Source organism: Gossypium hirsutum, chromosome A03 (genome assembly GCF_007990345.1).
Source record: "Gossypium hirsutum isolate 1008001.06 chromosome A03, Gossypium_hirsutum_v2.1, whole genome shotgun sequence".
Classification (NCBI taxonomy): domain Eukaryota; kingdom Viridiplantae; phylum Streptophyta; class Magnoliopsida; order Malvales; family Malvaceae; genus Gossypium; species Gossypium hirsutum.
The window spans coordinates 103,535,750-103,561,443 of NC_053426.1; the positions used below are offsets into that span (position 1 = coordinate 103,535,750).

At 32.0% G+C, this 25,694-nt stretch overlaps 1 long non-coding RNA gene across 2 annotated transcripts; it reads left to right on the plus strand.

The window, feature by feature from the left end:
- The first annotated feature begins 220 nt into the window (after positions 1-220).
- On the plus strand, positions 221-1,861 carry LOC107949253 (uncharacterized). Of its 2 annotated transcripts, XR_005917937.1 has the most exons (7): positions 221-275; positions 422-499; positions 680-847; positions 968-992; positions 1,151-1,189; positions 1,387-1,467; positions 1,602-1,861. It is a non-coding gene; the product is annotated as an uncharacterized lncRNA (long non-coding RNA). The 2 variants fall into 2 exon arrangements; XR_005917938.1 differs by lacking the exons at positions 221-275; positions 1,387-1,467 and having other exon boundaries at positions 282-499.
- Positions 1,862-25,694: the final 23,833 nt, after the last annotated feature.

Below are 25,694 nucleotides of genomic sequence, written 5' to 3' on the forward strand. Positions count from 1 at the left end.
GCAAAGGTAAAGCATTAGCGGCGTTTTTGCATAAATGCAGCAAAAAGTAAAGCAATAACGACGTTTTTCTCATAAATGTAGTAAAAGGTAAAGTAATAGCCATAAATATTTTTTTACTTTTATTAAAAAGGCGCCGTTTTGGCATATAAAAATCTATAAACAGTAACCCTCTATTAAATCCCTTTTTCTTATTTATTTTTTATTAATTTTTTCGCTTCCCAGATATAAATTTCCTTCGATTCTCTTTCTCCTTTGTCTGTCTTTTCTTCTTGCTCGTGGGTTTTCTTGCCTTTTTTTTAATTCAAATTTTCTCTATATTCTCTACTCTATGTTGTTTTATTCTTTTTACTTGATGAAATCTTATATTCAATTCTTTGGCATATTAAAATTTCTTTTTTTTTTGTTGTTTTTTCCTTTCTAGGTTTTGTCTTTTGATCTCAAAACTTTGTTATTTGCTGTTAAATACGTCCTCTCACATCGATTTTGAGGGTTTTTTAAGGTAAGAAGTTGGTCTGATTCCTTTAGATTTAATTAGGGTTTTGTGGGTTCCCTCAAATTTTCTAATATCATTTCAATGCAAAAGTTTTAACATATTCTAGGTTACTCCATTCTTGATTTGGTACAATTAGTAATTCTTTTTTTACGATGCTAATATTCTTTTGTTTTTGGTGAAATATAGGGATGATGATGAAATGATGAATCAAGCTACTATTCGGGATTTTCCACTAGCTGCTTCTTGTAGAACATGGCTTAGAAGTGGAATGTCGTTTGGTCAGTCACTATTGTTTATGCAGTAGGAAACAGGGTTGATGGTCACGACTACTTTTCTTGTGATGTAGTTTTTAAGGTTGTATTTACCATGTTGTGAATCATCAAAATTTTACTAAATTTCATTGTGTCCAACCCAGTTTTTTTGCACATAAATGTCTTTTTTCTTGTAGACTAACATCTTATGTTTGTTGTGTAGGGTAGTGATTTTGTAATAAGAAATGGTATGTATTTTTTACAGAGAGGACTTTTATTTTAATTTTTTACAGCTGTTAATTGTTTTTACTTTAGATAAGATTTATTTAAGGGTTGCCATCTATGTGACTGCTGGTTGAAGTTTCTCTTGAAAAGCACATTGATATTTTAATTGTACTTTTTTCAGAAACTAGTGGGGAAAGCATATATGATGGGAAGTTTCCAGGTGAGTGATCTCTTCCCATCCTTCCAATGTTACAGTGATAGACATAGTTTAGGTTGTCTTAAACTAATGAAGAATGGATGCAAGATTCTTCTTTCTTTTAATATTTTAAAATTCAATCATTTTTTGGAAATGATTTAAACATTGTACTATTTATGCTATTGTTGTTTATAACTACTCTTTGTTCATGAAAATTGAAGGAATACCAACTGTGACAGTGAAAATTATTAATTGTGGTGAAGTTATTAAAGGTATATGTCATAGTCATCTCTGATTGGAAGGTATATTTCTTAAGATGGAGTATCATGATCTAATTTATGGTAGACCTGCCAAAGTTACACATGTATGATGCTGCATGAGGCTTGGCCATTATTCCTTTGTAATTTTACTTTTCAATTTTTAATCTTATCTGCAGACAAGTGGAAAAATAAGTTGAAAACGGGCAAATATGCTTCTTCTGGTGCTAACAATTATGAAGTTCGAAGGAAGGGGAAAAAAAATCTTCAAGAGACAAAAGAAAGAAGAAAAGAAGGCATGAAAGGTCACTTGCACGAGTACATACTGATATAACATGCAATTTCAAGAGAGAGCGTTGGCTGTGGCTGAGAGTAGACCTTTTCCTTCTTTGTATAGCAGTGTTGACATTCGTTCTCTGAAAATGGATGATTTTAAATATGCACATGAGTAGGTAATGTAACACCCCTATCCCGTAACCGTCGCCGGAATAGGAAAGGGGAGTCACCAGACAGACAGAGCATTTCAGAGTAACACAGATTTACAGATATCATATAACATTAATACAGTTGCATCCATCCACAATTCATCCATTAAGATGGTCTATAAGACCTAAAACGTACATTTAGGGAAGGTCAGAACTAAACCGAACCCATTCAAAAATTTCAGAACTTAATCAATATTTTCAAAACTGACCAAGTCACACGCCCGTGTGACTAGGTCATGTGACTCACACAGGCACAAGACACGCCCATGTGGTCCAATCGTGCCAAAAAGAGGTCCTATACTAACTTTTTAACACGGTCAACAGACACGGCCGTGTGCCATGACCGTGTAAAATTTAGCTAGCTACTGACTTTCTCACACGGCCACAAGGCATGCCCGTGTTCTCTGGCCATGTGGCACAATGCAGGCTTGGTTTAAGCCAAATTGCCACCCCATATGGTTTCAATCCTACAAGCATTAATATGCACCAATTATACCAACACTTCCAACCAATTCAATGCTCAAATATGACCAAAACACATTAGAACATAGTACATTAAGTCATACACCAAAACAATACACAAATATATCATTTGCTAGCCAATTCAAATGGCATAACTTGCACATACATATCAACTAATCCATTTTAGCCTATACATGCCATACTTAATTATGTACATTTCTGAAAGTACCAAAAAGAGTTTGATGGTGTGATGACAATCCTCGACTATTCCCGAGCTTTCAGTTGCTATGATAACTGTAAAACAGATAGTAAGCACACAGAGTAAGCTACGAAGAGCTTAGTAAGCCAAACACAATTGGTTTAATTACATAAAGCATATATATATAGTTCAAAACAACAATAAGAATTCATAGCCATTTCTCAGAGTTGTTCATAAACTTAACCATGCTCATTTACTTGTAAGCATATCATATTCATTTCCACGATTCTGAACCTATTTCACAGAAACAGAGTCTTTCATATTCAGAAATTAAGTACGATACGAAAGTACCTGTAGGAATTATACATTTCATATCTCATACTTTATCATCGGACAATCTAGAAACAGAATAGATATTCAGAGACAAGTACAATGCCAACGTCCCAGACGTGGTCTTACATGTAATTCGATATCGAAGCCTCTGTCCCAGACAAGGTCTTAAACGAAATCTCAAATCGAGGCCTGTGTCCCAAACACGGTCTTACACGACATCTTAGATCAATTTCGACATTTCTTCAGAAACATACAGAACTTCTTATACACCAGCATATTATCAGAATTTATTCATCAGGCTCTCAAGGCCGTCCAATGCAAATAATAGTTTATATACATAGAAATTAATCAACTTAACACATAAGTGTAGTTTGACTTACCTCGTACGGATTTCAGACGAAAATGAGTCGACTATTTGACTACTTTGGACTTCCCTCGATCTAAGTTCGATTTTCTTTGTTCTTGATCTAATACAATAAAAATTCAACCATTTAATCATTCATTTCATTCAATTTAATCCATATACACATATTTAGGGCACTTTACATTTTAGCCCTTACATTTTCACACTTTCACAATTTAGTCCATTTTTCACAAAATCACCAATATGTAAAATTTCTTTGCAACAAGGCTAGCCAAATTTTCATGGCTTCTATATAAACCCATACAACATGTTAAATTCACAAATTAGTCCTTCAAAACCTCATTTTCACAAATTAGCCCAAATAGCTCATTTCATCAAAAATTCAAGAACAAAACATATAACCCATCTAACAAGCCTTCATAATTCATCCAAAAATATCACAAAACTCATGATATCAACAATGGAATTTCATGAAATCTTTAACAGAAATATAAATTCAGACATGGGCTTTGAAGAACACGAAGCAACGATCACAAAAACGTAGAAATTATCAAAAATGGACCGAAGTACATACCTTAATCAACCAAATCAATGGCCGAACCCTAATATAGTCTTCTTCTTTCTATTTCTTTGTATTTTCGGCAATATAAGCATGAAATGGCTTCATTTTCATGTTTATTTTTTATTTAATTATACATTATAAGCCATTTTCCAATTTTACCCTTAATGACATAACATTAATTCCTACCACTCATGTCCATATTTGTCCATGCATTAGTACAATGGTCCAATTGACATGAAAGGACCTTTATTTTAAAAGCCAATCCAAATAAGTGCTTTAACATCTAGCACTCAACTTTTACACTTTACGCGATTTAATCCTTTTTCATAATTAAGCACAGAAACAAAAAATAATATTAAAATATTTTTTAGACTCGGATTTGTGCTCCCGAAACCACTATTCCAATTAGGGTCAAAATCGGACTGTTACAGGTAGGGGTGAGCATTCGATCGAATCGAATCGAATCGAATCGAATCAAAAATTTTCGAGTTAATCGAGTTTTCGAATCTTATTTTATCATCCTAATTTTATTTGAAATTTTCTCGAATCGAGTCGAGTGAGATGTAATTCGAATTGAATCGAATCGAATATATTTGTTCGAGTTAAGTTTAAAAAAATAACTCTAGCATTATTCATTTTTATGTAACTTTTCAAAAAAAATAATTTTCTTTAAAGTTTTTAAACATAAACATACAACAAAAAATTAAAGTAAATAAGTGAATAAATACAAGCAACATAACATCAACCCAAATAAACAACATTAGTCCAAAAAAACAACAAAAAAATACAACAAGATTATAATAAAAAAAACATAAGTAAAAGTCAAAGTAAACAACATGAGTTGAAGTAAACAACAACATTATAATAAAAAAAACATGAGCAAAAGTTCAAAATACAATAGAAACCTACACCACTCCAAACAAATAAAAAAAAAGAATACAACAAAAGTTCAATTAACCAACAACAATAACAAACCAAACCAAACTAATAACAATAACACATCAGTTCAAAAACCATTATAGAATAGTTTAAGTTTCTTCATGAGTCCAAATAAAAAACAAAAACAAAAACAATACAACAACATTGTAATAAAAAAACATAAGCAAAAGTCTAAAATACAATAAAAACCTACACTAGTCCAAAAAAAAAAGAACACAACAAAAGCTCAATTATCCAACAACAATAACAAACCAAACCAAACGAAACTAACATCAGTTCAAAAACAATTATAGAATGGTTTAACTTTCTTCTCGTGCTTCAATCACCGTTGATAATCTTGAAACACCTAGTAAAAGTATTGATTGAGTTAGTTAAATGATAAAAAAATGTTTGCAAAAATAAATTAAATAAACATTTAACTTTATAAACTAATGTTAAGTATATTACCTTCTTGATCTTCGGGTATTTTGAATAAATCTAGCAAATTTAAAAACAAAAGTGTTAGTTAAATTATGGGAATGCTTAGTAATATAAATAATACAAAAGTTTATTTTATAAATTAAAATTTTTATATTACCGTCTTCCATGGTTTGAAGTTCATCAACATAATCTTCAAGATTGATGGCATCACTAGATTTTCGAAGCCAATCTTGTGTGCAAACTAAAGCCTCGACCATGAGAGGAGTTAGAGAACTTCTAAAACTATCGAGAACACATCCACCCGTGCTAAATGCACTTTTCGAGGCAACTGTTGAGATAGGAATAGCAAGAATATCTCGAGCCATTTGTGCAAGAATAGGGAATCTAGGACTGTTCATTTTCCACCACAATAGTAAATCAAATGAACTTGAATTGTTTACTTCTTCATCCTCACCCAAATATCTATCCAACTCAGATTTGCTTTCTAATCCAACTTGTTTCTTCTTCTTAAGGTATTTTTGTTTGGCCAAGCCCGTTTTCATTTCTGACTGATCTATTTCCATTGAACTGTAAAGATTAGTCGAAGAACTAGATCTACCTTCAAACAATTCAATTCTCCTAGCATTAGTAGAATACTCATTGAACAAGCAATGCAATTCTTTATCAATCATTTTCATAATGTCATTAACGACATTAGGAAAAAGCAAGTTGACCCCAAAGTCCAAAAAACTCATTTTACATCGCGGATCAAAGATGACCGCCAAGTAAACTAGCATGTTGATCTTGTTTCCTTCACCCCAATACTTATTATATTTCTCTCTCATTTTGGAAGTCATAGAAATTATGTCTAGATCTCCACAATCTTGCCACCCATCAAAAAGACAATGCACATCCGTCAATACTTCAAAAAATGAGAGGTAACATGCAAAGATCCGGACACCTTCAATGTAAGATGATAAAAAGGCTCCAATACTTTTATAACTCTTTGAACAATTTCCCAATCATCAAATGTAGGAACTCCATCTCCAGCAGTAAGATCAAGAAAAAAATTATGGTCATCACGTACATATGATTCAAATGCACGCTCATATTTTTCAGCCACCTTTAACATCTTATATGTTGAGTTCCATCTAGTAGGCACATCTAAACACAATTGGGCCTTACTATCTATCGTTTCTTCTTTTACCCGTTGGTTGAATTTTGTCAACCTCGATGGTGATGCTCTTATATACCTCACAGCACCTCTAACTCGATCCACAGACACAGAAGCATCCTTAATATCGTATTGCACAATGAGATTAAGAATGTGTGCAACACATCTCATATGAGTAAATTTTCCATTTGCAACAGAAGCATTTCGATGATTGAATTTCTTTTTCAAATATTCAATGGCAACACTATTGGCGGATGCATTATCAACCGTAATAGTGAAGACCCTCTCAATCCCCCAATCTCGAAGACATTTTTCAATGGCTATTGGGAAAAAATTTATAATCCTTTTTTGCAACCTCCACTCATCATCCACCCAATGTGCTGTTAAAACCATATCAGATATCCTCTGCAATGAAGTCCAAGTGTCTGTAGTCAAACAAACTCTACTTATATCTTTTTCAAAACAGTTCTTCATCACACTCTTCATGGAGTTAAATAAATCAAGACAATCCCTTCTAATTGTCCAACGAGATGAAAGACTAAACCGTGGGCAGGCTATAGAAAGAAAGTATTTGAAACCGTCTCCCTTTACAACTTTAAAAGGTAGTTCATCCACAATTATCATATGAACTAATGCTTTTCTAACAGCATCTTTATCAAACACCCAAGTTGATAAATCCGTTGTTTCTTGGCTAACCTTCACAAATGCTAATTCTGATTGCTTCGGATTAGAAGTATTACCTCGAGGTCTTTTTAGGCATGTTTTCAAATGGTTATTCAAATTCGTTGTAGAACCCGAAGTTGATTCCATGGTGTAAGTAACATCACATGTATTGCACATTGCTCTCTTCTCCCCCTCTTTAGTCATAAATTTGGTGAAATGGTTCCAACAAGATGCTCTTGGAGTAATCTTTATTCGAACATTTTCATTGGTTGTTTGATCATCTTTACTTGGGGAAGAACTTTGTGAACTTTGAGTTGAACCATCTCGCTTTGGATCACTCATCTGCAAGTAAACATTTATTGCAATCACTAACCATGGCCAATAATTGATTTAAAATCAAACCTAATAAATCTGTTAAATTAAAAATTAATTAATATAATAGTAAAATAGCATAAATTAAACAAAAAAAAAGAATAAGATGGAAATTATAGTTAAAAGTGTGTCTTGTTACTTTTAGAAAAATAAACCCTATCAATAGGTCACCTCTAGTTAGGTAGCCTAATTTCTTACCAAATATCTATAATCTATAATTCTATATCTACCGAACATAGATTTTGAGTTACCTTATATATCTGTTCTAACAATTTGATTTTGATTGTTTTAGCATAGTCATTATAAAATTTCTTACAGATTTTGGGTTTAGTGTTTACGGTTTATGAGTAAATTCATATTAAGTGTACGAGAATAAGATTACAACAAATTTTGAGTAAATTAGGATTAAATTAGAGATTAAATAGGGAATTCATTTCTAGACTAAGAGATCTAAGTTCAAAATCAAAATACATAAACAATTTTCGGGCACTTTTAGGTTTTGCTATGTTAGTGAAGAAGTTGTTATAATCTGCCAATGATGCAGATCAGCCCATTAAATTTCCAAGGTATACCATTTCATACTAGTCCATACTGTAATATTCTTGTTGGTTGTTTATGTTGAATCCGACCTTATATATGAACCAATGATGATATACATGAATACGAATCTGATCCCTATCTTGCAGCTTAATTATGATGCAGATGAACTGAATTCTTAAATTATACAATTCCAATGCCATTAGCCCATAATCCACAGAATAAAAATTCCATTGCCTTGGTATTAACTGATCCTAAGCATGTTTACTGGTATTCTTGCAAATAAACAAAACATGCCAAAAGCCATGGCTTATTTAAAGCATGTTTACTTTAAAGTATTCATACAAGTTACAGCCATGCTAGTGGACACTTATGACAAACAAACTCGTGATATCATAGAAATTTTGCTTTGGCAATTATTGCTAGTGGATACTAATGAAAATAGATGTACATTAAGTGCCAATTAAATTTATAACAGTCAGATGGAACAAAGTATTCAATAATTTAACCATTGAATCAAAACAAAGTCTTCAATAATTTAAAAATGTTTCAAGAGTCAAGACAAACCTTAAAGATGCAAAAACTTGAGCTTAAAATGGAAGAGAACAAAGTGCCTCGGTCAGAACTCAGAAGGAACAGCAAGTCAGCAACTTGATTTGGAGGTAAAAATTTTAATTTGAAGGTTGAAATGAACTAAAAGAAGAAGAAGGATTTTAATTTTAGGGTTTTTTTTAGCAAAACAGAGTAAGGTTTCGTGGAAATGGGGGGTAAGGGTCTCGTGGGAATGGGGGGTTTGAATAACAGTGTTTAATTTTATGGTTTTGTGAAAAACAAAGTCTGGAGAGAATAAGAAAATTAATTGGATTTGGCTGCTGGAGCATGGTATGGGGCTTGGGGGTTTGAATTGATTTGGGGGAGGAATTGGGTTTGGGTTTTAGGAAAATAAATTTTTGGGCAAACGGGCTTGGGGTTGGGGTGGGGAAAAATAGGATAAAATAAAATATTTGGGCTTAGGGGTAATTGGGTTTGATAATTAGTAAAAGCTTAAAATTTTAAAAATTTTAAAAAAATTAAAAATATAGTTTATATTCGGTTTATTCGAATTATTTGAGTTATTCGAATTTGAGAATTCAACTCGACTTGAATTCAAAATTCGAAAAAAAATTCGAGTTGATTCGATTAATTCGATTAACTCGATTAACTCAATTCGAATAATTTGAAATTCAAATTTTTTTTCGATTTTTTTGAATTGAATCGAATTTTGCTCACCCCTAGTTACAGGTAACATGGTCATAAATCATTTATATATTTAGATTTTATGGTTTCTATCATCCGTTGAAGTCTGAGAAATGTAATTTTCCCCTATATTTGCTTGGCATGTGAGGGAGCTTTTAGCTTATATTAAAACATTTTATTTGGAATGCAAAAATTGTGTATGTTTTAGATAAATGCAAAAAAAAAAAAGAAAAAAAGAAAAAAAAAGATGTTTGTGGCTATTACATTAATGATTAAATATTGCAGTATTGAGTTAATTTATCGGTAATTAACTTGGAGCAAATGAATGCACTTTATGATGTGTGAAAACGGTCAGTTGAAATTTTTAAAGTTTGCATATGCTATTGAATAAATTCTGGAATTTTTTATGTTTGGAATATGATGTTTGAATGGTAAATAGATGATGTTCAAATGCTGAAATTTATTAAGTTTGAAAGCTAGAAACTTAGAGTATTATATGTTGACTACTAAAACTTTAGGCATTTTAATGCTGCAAATTATCATGTCTAAAGCTGGTATTTGGATAACTAAATATTGTTTTTTTTTGGATAAATGAATTTAGCTTGACAGACTTAATCAACAGCTCGTTTGGAGCTTGGTATTCTCCTAAATTCTTATACCTTTCCTTTCGTTTGAAATTAATGTATGTGCTATTCAGGATAAAAGAAAAACTGAAGAGATTAAATGTTGAGTTAATTGTTGATGACTGTTGTTAAGAATGCTCAATTTTAAGTATGAAATTGCTGAACTGAATATACTTAAATTTGTTGAGGAGATGGGCTGCTACTGATTGAAATAATAGGGAATTATGAGAGGTTAAATGCCAACTTTAGCCTCTATCCAAATGCTGGACTTTCAGCATTTAATTTCTCTGTTTAAAGACGTTTTAAACTTGCAAAAAATACAACAATTGCATATGTTATTTAATTAATTAAATAAATGATACTGAGTTCTTTACCTTTTCTTCCTTGGTTGTTTTGTTGCATCTTTATGCTGGTATGAGTGATGGAATTAAGTGAAATTTTAGTAAAATTTCTAGCTGTCGAGGGAGCTACTGAAGCATGCAATTTGCATGCATGCTGTCTAATTTCTTACCAATTTAGGTGGTCTGATCAATGGTTGTTTATTGTTGTCCAAATAATAATTAAAGATCATCCAAGTGATCAGGAAATTAAAATGGTCTGAATAATGTGAAACTAAATTGTTAAATGTTAACTAATGATGTCCAAATGGATATGAATTTATGATGTTAGTAAGCTGAAAATTTAGGTGTTAAATGCAAAACATGTATATGTTGTTTAAACCATACTGTAAATGAATTTCCTGCTCGAAGTTGATTAAATCATGCTGTAAATACAAAACATGTATATCTTGTTCACATGTTAAATTAACCGTTAGTGAGCTTCAAATTGATCTATTCGAATGTGTTAAATTCATTGTTCAATGTGATGTTATTTATGCTAATGTATTGAGTATATTAAGCTGTGCAATTTGATGTTATATGTGGTGTTAATGTTGACTTGTTAATTGCATATTTTATTATTAATCTGATTTAGGGTTCTGAATTTAAAAGAACCTTATCTTAAATAAGTTATCTACTTTCATAATAACTGGAATCTGATTCTATTAGTTTGGTTGGTTATTGCCTTCATATGTCATTCATTAACTTTTGTTTCTTTTTTCTCAGAACCAGTATGTCATTCATTTGCCTTCTTATGCTGGGCCTACAAGTTATTCAAGCACTTACTACACTGGTTATTATCAAACAACTAGAGGTTACCCAATTTGCAGTTACACTCATCAGACTACCACATGAAATGGAAGCAATTATGCAAACTATACTACTCAGCAGTATTCAAACTACACTCAAGATTCAAGTGGGGTTTATGCCGCTGGTAATGTAGGTGCATATTCTTTGCATGATTAACAACATTACAAGCAATGGGCTGGTTATTACAATCAAATGGAAGTTAGTTGTGCCCTTGGAATAGTAAATTTGTTTGTTGCTAGTACATCCACTCAACTGCCTCAGGTGTCTCAGGTTCCTGGTGTTAGTGGTGGATATCCTACTTCAAACAGCCAAGCCCCAACAACTTTTGCTCCACCTTAGAGGCCAGAGTCCAATTTGTCTCAAACACCATTGTTGCAAGTTTGAGTTTTATTAGATGTATGGTCCAGGATTAGCTGAATTCATGCATAGTGACGACTTGTTTGAGCTAACTGCTGATCTTAAAGTGTGCATTCTATCATTATTTTGTTTTGTTTGTATTTTGTTAGATTTGAGGTGTAGTATGATAAGTGCAATATTTTGTTTGACTGTTATTGATCAACTTTCTGTTTGATGGGATATATATTTATACCATGAATATTCTTCTTCTTCTTCTTCTCAATATTTTGATAATTAATTTTGGATGCTTCCACCAAGTAAAATTTCATTATTCCTAAGATGAAGAGTTTTGGAACTTTATAAAATATACTTCCTTTCTTTGAAATGAATTAGAGCATGCTATGCATGACATATTAGGGTAAGTTTGCTCTTTTCAATACTCTACTAGTGGAATCCCACTTCTATTGCATTCTCTAACCAAAGAATAGAGTGATGTATGTACTGATAACAACATTTCTAAAGGATTTGCTTAAGCGAGTAGAGGGATAGGAATGGATTTGTGGCTTTTTATAATATTTTAAATTTTTTTATTTTTCATGACTATTATTGGTGTTTTGGGGGAAGTGTCGTTAAAGAACATGACTTTTCTTTAGCAGCGTTTGTGGAGAAAGCGCCGCTAAAGGTCTTGCTCTATAGCGGTGTTTTTCCACATAAACGCTACAAAATTTAGCGATATTTTTTGCGTCGCTTATAAGTCCCGCTATAGGCCTAAAAAAACGCCGCTAAAAACTTATTTTGTTGTAGTGTTACTAGCTAAATGCAAGTCAGAATGCATAAAATTCCATCTATTTTCAATAATCTTTTCATACTCCGTGAAATATCGACAAACTTGTTGAATTGCTCGTTTAGCTCTATCAACGGCCTTATAAATAAAGCTCATTGTTGGTTTTTCATCGCCATCCACAAGTCTCAATACTTTTACTGGGGCTCGTAAACTTTTATGAGGTCATTGGCTTTTTTCAAAAATCTTTTCCCAAAACAATTTTTTTGGCTTCATAAACACGCCTTGACTTTTGCTGTCTCCATTTTGATTCTTTAAATTCCTATATATTCATAAGAAAAATTTTAAATTAATATAATTTAAATTATTTGGAACTAATAAAATTATTAGAGGTTGCTATATTTAAGTAATTATATTAACTAATTATAAATACTGACCTTTGAATTAAACATTTCTCTCAGACCTTGCTTTTGTCTTGTTATCTCTTCAAGTTGAATGAAATGAGTTGCAAATCGAGTAAGAGCGAGTCAAAGTATTTGCTTCACTTGTGTATACTTCTTCATCAAATCAACAGTCCAAATGTGACTGTATATAAAGCAAATTATTTTCTCTGCCTTATCTAACACTTTTGCTACACTAGGCTTTTTTCTAATATCTTCAAGGCATTAATCTAAATAGTGAGCTGCACATGAGGTCCAATATAGATGTTTTCTTTTCAACATTGATTTTTTGCCAGCAACTTTCATTGCTGCCTCATTATCAGTCACTATTTGGACAATGTAATTTTCTCCAATTTCTTCTACAACTGAATCTAACAAACTGTATTAGAATTCAACATCTCTACTACGAACACTTAAGACATATGCCAATTTGAAAAAAATGGTTTCTTAACTACAATAAACAAGGAAATTAATGATGTGCATTTGATTCAATTTGTTGGTCTAACCATCACACATTAGAGTTGCACCCAGTTCGTTCCAATGAGTCTTTAGTCCATTTACCCAATCACGAACTCGTTGACACTCTTACTCCAAATACACATCTGAAACCTCATAAGGTGTTGGGAACTTTACACCTTGTCCAACTTCTATTGACACTTGAATTAAGTTATACAACCATGGAGAGTTTGCTAATTGAAAAGGAAGTCATTCATATATTAAAATTTTAGATATTGCTTCGCCTATCTTCCTTCGTAAAGTCTTTAAAAAGTGTCACTGATCTTTGGTTGCTTTGAACTTTTGCTTCTAGCCAATTCAGGTATAGCTCCCCTTAAGGTAAACTCAGACTCACTTGGGATGGATTTACTTATTCTTTCTCCATGATATTCTCTAGTTGATCCATGAGAAGATCTCCTTCTTCATAAATGTTATTCCAACCACCAGTACTTCGTCTGAATTCTTCCCTTCTATGTCACTCGTGTTGTGATTGGATACTTTCTCGAGTTGCTTGCCTTATAGCAGAAACCTCATCAATGAATTCCTCGTGTTCATCATCCTCTCCTCTTAATTGAGATAAGAATTCATCTGTTCTATTCTTTTTGTCTATTTCCTTTATGTTGCTTTCTTTCAGTATATTCATCATACTTTCTCTAAAGACACCTGTTAATAAAATAAAAATAATTCACACTTTATATTATTATCAATTATATATAATCTTTATTGATAAATTTACAATAACATTTAAAAATAATAATAAAGTATCACATACCAGTAACATTAGTGTAATGACCTAAAATTCACAGGCACCGAAAAAGTGAGCTATTGGACCTCCGTCTTAGTAAACCGAGTCCGTAAATAATTATTAGGAGTAATTATGAGTCTAGTAATGTGTCTAATTAAGTTTTAACTAGATGAATTTAGTTTAATTAAGAGAAATTAGGAAAAAGGACTAAATAGAATAAGGTGAAAAAATTGAATTATAGATTAAAGGAAAGTATAAAGGACCAAAATGGAAATTAAGCCAATTCTCAAATATGAGGTGGCATAAGTTGATTGAATTGAAGATATTACATGATATTTAATTAAAAATTATTAAGGTTTAATATTAAATTATTATTACTATTATTATATTATGAAATAAGTTAAATAAAGAAAAATGTATGGTAGTGATTTAATACAAGTGTATTAATAGAAATATATATTTGTGATATTTTATTTAATTAGTAAAATATATTTATTAGATAAAATAATTAAATTGTGAGATTTTTTGTGTAATGAACAAATTAGATAGTGACATTTGTAATAATGTGAATATATATATATATTTGTATTATATTTATTTATTTATTTGAAAATTAAGTAAAAGATAATTACTAATTAAATAATTATATTAGGAGATTTTTATTAGTAAATAAATTGAAAGTATGACAATTGTATAGTATTGATATTGTACAAATGTACAAAAATATATGTGTACAATTGTAGTATTTATACTTGATATTAAAATAAATTATAATTTATATTAATTATATTATAATATTTTTGTATGATAAATAAATAAAAGAAAGACAAATGGATGGTCATGATAATATACAAATGTAAAAATATTTATAAGTGTACATTTGTAATATATGTATTTGTGTATTAAATAGATAATTATTATATTTATTATTATTTAATTAATTGATATTATATTATTATATTAATAAATAAATTAATAAATTGACAAATGTAAGGTGATAGTAAAATATAAGTGTAATAAATCATATACATAAAATTGTAATATATTTATTTATTTACTTATTATTTAAGAAATAATAAGATTTATTAAGTTAATATAATAAAATAATAAAATAAAGTAAAATAAAAAGAAACAAAGCAAAAGAAACAGAAAAGAAAACAGAAAACATTCGAACATTCGAACAGGGGAAGGAAAGAAAGAAAAAGGAAAAACTAGGGTTTAAAGGTTTAAAACTTTAAAAGGTAAGTCAATTAAGTCTTTTTTCTCTTAATTTTGATGTTTTAGAAGCTTTAGAACAAAGTTTTGTTGAAATTAAGTTGAAGTTTTGAAAGTTCTTAGGTTTTTGAACATAGTTCATGTTGAACAAAATAATGAATTAGGGATTTAATTGAATGAATTTTAAGTTAGAATTGATTAGAGGATTAAATTGTAAATTAGGCTATAAGTTTTGTGTTGTAGGGAATAAATTGAAAGAAGTTTTAAATTAGGGTTTTATTATGAACATTAGATAGTTAAGTAGAATATGGAAGGAAATTGAATAGAAATAAAGTATGAATTGAGTTAGAAAAGTAAATGAGTTAACTAGGATTAAATTGGAATTAGGGTATAAATTAGATAGAAATTCAGTTATTATTATTAATTAATGTTGTAATTAATAGTGTAAATTATTATTTTCGTAGCTAACAAAGAACCCGAGGCATTGGCACAAAAAGGAAAGGAGACAGTTATCGAGGAGCAATCGTGAAATCCGGGTTTGTATTACTATAATTCAAGTTATTTATTATTAAGTATTAATTTTAAATTTATTTATTTTATCGTAAGTAAATATTGAGGCAAGTAATTTTATTGAATTGAATTTAGAAAATTGAATTGAATGAGAAATACGCGTTAGTATTACTATAATTCGAATTTAATTATTATTAATTGTTGAATTTTAAGTTAATATGCATGGTAAGTATTAGTAATGAATTGTATGAAATTAAATTGAATTGTGATTATATGTGAATAATTGAAATGCATATTGAATTGAGAAAGTGTATTGAACTATGAATATGTGAATTGAAAATTTGATTGAAAAGTGAAAAATGATTAAATTGAAAATGTGAGAAATTGTAACTGAATTGAGATTTATATGTGATCCAGAAACCCTATTAACTAGTCGGGCTGAGTTGGATATAGTTGGCATGCTATAGGATTGGAAATGTTCAGGGATACTTTGACATTGAGTCGATGAGACACTGGGTGTCACTATTTTACTTTGGATAGATTCGATGAGGTACTGGGTACCACTTTACTTCGGCTAGGCCGATGAGACACTGGCTGTCAATGTAACACCCCCAAACCCATCGTAGATGTTATGGCTGAATCTGGCAGCATCACATATGAGTGCTTTTTAGAAAACCTTAGTCAGTTGAAAATTTGTCCAGATTTTTATCTTTACTTAGGTCGTGAAATCCCTACTCCAAATATCAAGTGGAAACATTTCATAAACGTGGAAGCTAAAACGTCATTAATTCTTAAACCAATAATCTATCAATTTAAAATCCCAAAATATACCCAAAAACTGTTCGAGTCCGAATACATATCCAATCCCCAAAACCAATTTTTAAGGTAAAATAGGAAAATAAATGTTACTCATAAAACCATTAAATGTCTACTAGTGGTCACCATCGAGCCCTCCGTCGCACCGATCCATCTACTGCTGGGGGTTACCTAACAAACAAAATAAACAAAGGGGTGAGTTTTCGCAAACTCAGTGTGTACAACCCCACAAACAGCATGCATTCAAACAGATAACAGAGTACAGTTATTCGGTCTTAGCCATACAGATATCGCAAGCATAACAGATCAGATATCAGAAAACATGCCCACCAACCCTGCACACCATCTCCGTCCAACCCAACACACCATGTGGGGATAAAATCGACCCACCCATCCCTGCACACCGTATATGGGGATATAATCGATCCATCCAACCCTACACACCATAAAGTACCACATCGCAGCACATATCATAAGTATGCAGCTTAGCTGTCAAATAACAGGCTAATCGCCTTTCAGACTTCCTTCTCTTCACAACAATCCCAACCCTATGCAATGCATCATAAATATCATGGCATGCTATTATGCAGATAACAGATCATATCAACATCATGTTAAAGCAGATTTACAGAATCAGACAGATACATATGCTTATAATAACATACTTTTTAGTAAGCAATCAGAGTATGGGGACTAAGTAACGCTTACCGCCCCTACAGTCAGGTCACAATCGACTTAGGTGACCCGTGCAACCTTACAGAACAAATTAGCAAAATTGGGCTCACACACCCATGTGGGCCCACACACCCGTGTGGTCACACGGCCCAAGTTGGCCTTGCCCGTGTGGATCACACGGCCTAGCCCAGATTTTTACACACCCGTGTGATTCACCTGTGTGGGCCCACATGCCCGTGTGGCTTACACGACCCATTTTCCTAAGCTCGTGCCTCGTACACGGCCTACAAGCCATCATGCGCCTGTGTCTGTCGCACCCGTATGGTGTGCGCACAGCCTGGCTCGCTAGTGACATGCCCGTGTCTCGCGACGCAGGCTACCACATGGGCAGACCACACGCCTGTGTGGCATCGACAGGCCACTTTTTGGCTTTCTCTGAAAATCATTTTCTATGTAATAAGAGTACACAACTGGTTCGTTTTCGCTGCTAATCCAACCATGAACACTCCAAAGCCTAACATTGATAATACCAAGCCCAAAATCAGTCATTTAAATTGACATCCTTAAGTACTGCCAAATCCCGAAAAAGAGATCTAGTTACCTTCAATGAATAACAGTGTTTCTTTATTATTTAGAACTCGATTACTGATCTATAGAGCCTTGGATATTCCCTAAACAGCAACCAAAATCCCTCTTAAACAATCTCTAAAGGAAATTACGAAACTTAATTAAATTGATACTTACCAAAACGACAGAACCGCTAGCATTACGCCTAAGCTTATCGAAAAAAAGAAGAAAAACGAAGGGAATGAGGTAAAAAAAGAGAAAGGGAATTTCGGCAGCAAGGGGAAATTGGGAAAAAGAAACGGCAAAGAAAATTTTTGTTAAAAAGAAGGGAACAAGCCCTAATTTTTCCTAAACCCCAGCTCAGATTTCTGATAAAGCCCATCTCTTAGCCAAAACTTACAGCAAAATTAATCCCAACACTACTGCAGGGAATCGAACTCCAGACCTTTGACACACCAACACACATCTTAACCATTAGACCAACAAGCCCATTCTGTTAGGTTTTTACCATCAATTCCTTAAAAGCCCACTGACCTAGAGTTAGGCTTACTAAAATAAAAACCAAAATTTAGCCCAAGTTAAAACTTGAACTTGGGACCTCACAAACACACCCTAGAGCACTTAATCACTTAAACCAATATACTTTTTTTTAAGCCAAAAATAACACCTAGCAAAAGTTCCAATATTTTTACGACCAACAAGCACAAATGTCGAAACCATAGAAATTTGGGGCATTACAGTGAACTTTACTTCGAACTATCCGATGAGGCACTGGGTGCCAAACTGGTGTGTTTGGTTGGATCTGTGTATCCGCCAAAGTCCGAGTCTATTAATCGGGGTAATTAAAATAAAAGTTAAGTCGAATAAAAGGAATTGGTTGAGCCATTGAAAGAAATGTGAAAATGGAACATGAATTGAAAATGTGATTTGAATATGAGTATGAGAATGGAAAGCATGAGCCAATGGTTCATGAATTAGATAATGGCTCAACATGAATGTATATGATTTTATTTGACGAATAGCTAAATTAAATTGTATGAATATATTGAGAATCACAAATTTATGTTTAAATTTGTTTAGTAAACATTAAAGTTATAGGAATTAATTTATATGATTATTATGTTTATAATTTGAATTATGGTTATACCACTAAGTATAAAATGCTCAGTGTACGGTTGTTTCCGTGTGCAGGTTAATAGGTATTCAGAGTCTCGGTTCAACATCCAGGCGATCCCGACTCTAACGCAAACTCGGTGATGTATTCTTGTTTTAGTAAAAGTGGCATGTACATAGGTGTTATTTTAATACTTTAAAATGCTATAAGATTTTTGTTGTAAAGAATGATATTTGATATTTTGGTGTTTAAACAATGAAATGGTATGAAAATTTATATGATATATTTGGTATAATTAATACTAACATGATCTTTTGATACTTGGTTTAATGAAATGGAAATAGAATTATCATAACATATTTGGTATAGTTGGTAACAAGTTGAAATAGAATGAATGAAGTTTATTTAATTAAACAATATCTGCGAATATTTACTTAGTAAATTACTAAGTTGATGTTAAGTTATGTGTAGGTGTATCTAAACATGAAATTGTATGGATTGTGATATTGGTTTTGAATTGGTTGCAATTTGAAATTGCAGGGAAGGTTAAATATTTATAAAAGGGTTATATTGAATTTTTCCTTAAAAAAATCAAATAGCAAAAGTTTTATATGAACTTATGATTATATTATAATATGTTCTATAATTATTTGAATATTAATCGTAAATTGTCTGGTAATTCCTCGAAACCCTGTTCTAGCGACGGTTTAGGGTTAGGGGGTGTTACAGTTAGGGCATGGTGCAATATTGCCGGTTTTATGAGCAATGTGCTCTTTAATCATGTTATTCCACCTTGCACAAATTTACCACAAAGTTTACATATGACATTTCCTTCCGTATTTGGCACTGGAGTTCCAAAGTGCCAACCTATATCATTACTTGGTGCACCCTCAAATCCTTTAGTCAGGAACTCTTCATATGGTGGCATGCTTTATTTTTATTTATATATAATAAACATAAAATTATATTTGGAAATATAAGCAACTTATTACTTATATTATCAACAATATAATACAAAAAAGTAAACATCATTAACATGGAAAAATTAAATTTATTGCATAGTCGATAATTTATTTATTTTTTTAAAAACAACACACCATAACCCATTATTACCCGATCACCCAATAAAAATGTGATTAAAATAATGATTATTTCAGATAATATAGAAAAAAATTCCAACTACGCATCATCTCTAGTTCAATAATTATTTCCTATTTTAGGTGCCATAAAAAGTATCCTTAAATAGCATGCAGGAGCCATAATTCATAGCTGATTGACAACATAAATTTCAGGCTTTGAGAATGAGATTAAATTTGAATTTTTAAAATACTATGCTAATATTATATTTATGATTATTTGAATTTTTTAAAAAAATTTTTAATTTCAAACTCAACTAATTTACCTATAAGTATCCATTTCGTTTTTACAATTTATATAATAAATGAAATTCAAATTTATATTATCAAAAAATATATATTTGAAGTTCGAATTCAAGTGAGAGTTTAAAGGTGCAAAAGGGCATTGTTCGCTTAAATTTTCAAAACTTAAAAAAGAGAACTCACATGTAGTAAGATTTAAGCCAAAATAAATATGAAGACAACTCACATGGTTGGAATCAAATTTGAGCAATTAGAACGAAAGAATGTGAAAAGAGAGAGCCAACTAGTGCCCTAACCTCCAAAAAAAATGAAAAATTACTACTTTAGTCTCCCAAGATTTATAAAATCTTAAGTTAATATATGGTAAAATTATAATTTCTTCCTAGAAAATGTCAAAATTTCAATTTAATCCTTTTGAGAACTATCAAGATACAAACCAATACAAAATCACATTTTAACTCTAATAAAAATATATAACTTAATTTTAAATTGATATTTTTAATTGTAGGATGATTTGAGGGGCTTTTAGAAGTTGCTTGTTGGATCTAGAGACCAAACAAAAATTAAAATAGACACCAAATCCAAAAAAAAAAATCAAATATAAATCCACAAGCCCAAAAAAAAAAATTAAAATCTGATAATATAAAAAACAAATGGATGGTAGGAAAAAATAAAGCATTTGGCAATCAATTCTCAAGTCTTAACCGTCAACAATACATGCAAAAAAAAACATTGGAAACCCCCCAAAATTTTTCAAAACCCATTCAAAGCATCCTTCTAAACCCTTCCCCTTCTCCCTAACTATTTCTCATCAGTCATCCCTAACCTAAAAATATATTTGCAAATTCAAAACTTGTTTGCTATCTATCCATTAAATGATATATGTTCACAATTTCTAGCATTTTACAACAAAAAGAAGCAATAATCAAGACAAAAATTCAAATACTTACTTGAAAGTTGAAAATTATAAATCTCCGAATGTGAAAGTAAGATTTTGTTTTAGAGATTTTTTTTTGTTTGTGTTGTGATTTTGTTTGGTTTGGAGTTTAGACAGTGAAATATGAGAATTTTTTTTATTGCTTTTGATTGCTTTTTTATTGTATTTGGACTTCTTTTACTTTTTTTGATTAAAAATTGTAACAACCCAATTTAGGGCCTGTCAGAATAGTGGTCTCGGGACCACAAATCCGAATATATAAAAATAATTTTTATTATTTTTATGAGGTTATAATACGATTATATTAGTCCATGAAAAATTTGGTGAGTTAATTTTAAAATTTTCAAGCCCGATTGCGAAAAAGGACTAAATCGCATAAAAGGTAAAAGTTACATTTTAGTACTCAAAGGTGCCAAGTAGCTAGAAAATTAAAATTAGGAGTATTTAAAGGGAATTTAGACCCTATTGGAATGGGTTGGCCTGCCATAAGACAAGAAAATTGGTGGTCAACATGTTAGGTATTTTGATGACCTCATATATAATAATTTAATGCCCAAAAGCCTAGTTTTTATTTTTACCTCACTCCTTCTTCCTTGTTGACCGAAAATATCATCAAATATTGAGGTTTGAAAGCTCAAAAATCTACAACAACTAAATCACTCATAAGTAAGTGATTTTAATTAGTTTTCTTCAAGATTTTTACATTTTTGAGACCCTTGAAATATGAGCTTTCAAATGAGGGTGATATCTTACAAAATGGTCAAGAGTTTAGGATTTTTCCATGGATTTATTTGTGGTATATACTGAGTTTTTATGGAGGAATATAAGTCCTAGTTGTGTTATAAACAACTTTTATGAAGGGTGTTAGCATGAAAACACCTAAAGAGACTATTTTGCATAAGTTGCAAATTAAGTAATAAGTGTGTGAAATAGTGAGAATTTGGGGTTGCTCTAGTAGTAAAAATAGTTTATCTAGGTTTGAAATATGAAGAAAGTTGATAAAAATCGAATTTTGAGCATAGGGGTAAAATGGTCATTTTGCTAAAGTTTAGGGGCAAAATAGTCATTTTACCAAAGATATAAATTTTAGATAGCTTAATTGTGTTTAATGATTGAATGAGTGCATTTTGTTATTATAGATCAAGATTTGCCAAAACCGAGCCTAGACTGAGGCAAAGCCAAGCAATCCGATTAAGCCGATTAGTCAAGTACTTTTTGCAAATCGAGGTATGTTGTATGTAAATAATACAACTATATTATTATTGCATGTATTCGTTTGTTATTGATTTGATATAGCATAAATTTCTAGAATTGGAACTAAGTATATGTATTTATGATTGAGAAAGTCGAAAGATCCAGTAAGAACCCCCAGGAAACAAACCGGATATTCATGCCATGACATTGGGTTATGTGAGAGCCAGTATTAGACCATGTCTAGGGCATGGTATCGGCATTGAGACGAGGGCTAGTGTAAGACGTGTCTGGGACATACATCGGTCACATCATGATAGCCCGTGTAAGACCACGTCTGGGACATGGCATCGGCGTAGAGGTGAGTACCAGTGTAAGACATGTCTGGGACATGCATCGGCCTCGATGATGTTAGCCAGTGCAAGACGTGTCTGGGACATGCATCGGCTAAGTTTCATGCTAGTGTAAGACATGTTTGGGACATGCATCAGCACGTATACACGAGAGCTAGTGTAAGACCATGTCTGGGACATGGCATCGGCCTCGATGGAGATAGCCAGCGTAAAACCATGTCTGGGACATGGCAGCGGCAACTTAACCCATGTATGAGGCTTATAGAATATCCGGTAGTATTCTAAAAAGTTCAACTTTAAGAGTTAAGAAAGAGATTTAATAAGGAATGTATGATAATGTTGTAAGTGTTACAGGTACCTTTTTGGTATGCATGAGTAATGAGCTCGATTAAAAATATGATTTGAGTTGATGGTAATGTGTAAGCCCAGTTTATATTTACCTTTAAGCTATGAACATAATTGATAAATGGTAAAGTTGTTGTTGTATATATATTTATATGCATCTTACTAAGCTTTATGCTTACTCTCTTTCCCTTCCTTTTTCTTTCAGTATTGCCATTTTGCTCGAGGATCCCTTGAAGTCAGAGATATCGATCACACTATCAGCAGTAATACTCGGTATAGTTGGATTTATATTTTTGATTATGGCATATATAGGGCTAGACTAGGGAGTCGTATTATTGAGAAATTGTTTATGTATATTGGCTTAAGATAAAAGCCCTTCATTTTGTATTAAGCCTAGATAATGGCTATTATTCATTTTAGTAAATGTATACGATGTTCATCGATGTATGAATTGATGTATTTTGGGATAGAATTAGCATATTGAAATGATCTTGTGTAGGTTGTGCAAAATGGGTAACAAGTGGCTTAGAAGATAGCCTAGTTTGTCCCCACGGGCAAGACACACGGGCGTTTGTTTAGACCGTGTGTGACACACGGCTCACCCTCATGGGTGTGTGTTATGGCCGTGTGTCTCCCTGCACTTAAACTTTTAAATCAGTATTGTCCACGGTTAAGCCACATGGGCGTGTGCCATAGCGGTGTCTTTAAGTTTGTATTGCCCACGGGTAGGCCACACGGGCGTGTGTCATGGCCGTGCCCTAAAGTCAATGTTGCACACGGGCTGAGGACGTGGGCGTGTCCTGAGTCACACGGGCGTGTGGAACCCTAAGGCATGAATTTCTCCAAGTTTTTCTTAAGTTATCAGTTAAGCCTAAATCATCTCAAATGATGTTTTGGGCCTTGTAAGCCCATTTAAGGAACATATTGCTTGTGAAAAGAAAAGTTTTAAAATTTATCAAAATTTTATGGCCTGATTTTGTATAGTTGGTTGAGTTAAGTCAGGTAACACCTCGAACCATGTCCCGGCGTCGGATATGGGCGAGGGGTGGTACAAAAACTATCTGATTTTTGCAGGTGTGGAATATATTCATTTTTGTCTCATTGTATTTCTGTTGATTTTTTTAGAGGAGTTGAATTTTTTTAATTTTACTGTAAGGGAAAAATAACGGGAATAACGACCAGTTATTGTTGCAATTGGTCGTTACCCATTAAATTACAGCCGCGATCCACCGCTATTGGTGTGACTTCGCTTCACACCCCTATTTTCAGCAGTAACGGTTTTGGATAGCGTCGCTAGCGCTATATAGCGGCTGCTATTCTGCTACCCGATTGCTATTTAAATCCCTGATGTAGAGTTAAAAAACTTTATGTTCTATGTATAATAATTATCAAATTATTATTATAAAAATATATTTTAATTTCTAAATTAATAATTAAAATAATGAATTATAATAATTAAATAATGCAATTAAGGTAGTGATCATAAATGTTTGTTGAGAAATTTTGTGACACCCTTAATGTGACCCTAGTCGGAAAGTGGTTTCGGGACCACAAAACCGAGTCATAAAAATAATTAACCGTCATACTTGATGCTTATTATATGTATATATGCATGTGTGAAAATTTCATGTTTGAATTTTGTTAATTGAAAGTGAATTTTATTAAATAGGACTTATGTGTGACACTTTTGAAATGTGATAGGTTAATCTATAAGGATTTATTAATGCATGTTAGGAAATGCTTGTACTTGCATGTCAAATTACCCAAAATGTTAGGTAGTGGTCGGCCATGCTAGGGGTTAAAACATATTATAAACATTTTGTGTTAAAATGTTGTGTGAGAAATAATAAAATACTAGTTAATGGGAGGAGAAACCAAAGTTGTCTCACCCTTGCTCCTCCATTGCCGTGACTTGAGGGAGGAAGAAGAAAGTTTGGTTGCTTTAATTTTTGGCTTAGAATATGGCTAGAAGGAGGAAAAACTATGATTTTAGCTAGTTAGGTAGCTGAAATTTCAAGTAACTCGGTAATCCATCGAAGAAGAAGAAGAGGGCTGCCACAAAAAGAAAAATGGAGACAGTTTGCATGTTGAAGGAAACTAAGGATTTAGCTTGTTTAAGAGTTGTATCCTAAGTTGGTAAGTTTTCTAAGCTCCCCTCTATCTTTAACTTTGTTGTAAAGAAAAATGATGATGGATTGTGGTTGGAAGGCATGAATGCGGGTTGTAGAAAAGAAAAGCTCTTTGATTAGTTGTAAAAATTACTACTGTCCAATTTTGTGCCTTCGTTATGCTGTCCAAAATTTGAACAAATTAATGGTTCTATTTTCATACCGATTAGGGGTTGATAAATTGAGTCTAATAGCTAAAATATTATGTTATTCTTACTAAGTTTCAGTTGTTAGTAGTGACGTAACAATTTGACAATTAAATGCATAAATGATTGCTGGAAACTGCAGCTTGAAAACAAATTGTTCCAGCATGTAAATGCTGATTTGAATGTGCTACAATATGTGGAGGAATTGGTCTGCTGCATGTTTGAAATAAAAGAAAACAATGGTTGTTGAATATTAGTTTTTGTTGCTAATCGAATGGGTTTTAATTCATTGTTCAAGGGGCTATAAATTGGTGTTAATTAAGCTATTCGGATGGTCTAATAAAACAGCCTGAATGTTAAATAATGCTTGCTGTCCAGATTGAAATTATGCTAGAAGGTTGAACAATTGTTGTTCAAATGGAATTTTGGAGTGTTTAATGGACTCCATGTTGCTAAAATTTACATGAATAGAAATTTCTAAGCTTAAATTGTAAGAATTTGAGTTGTGTGGTTTAAATTGTCAA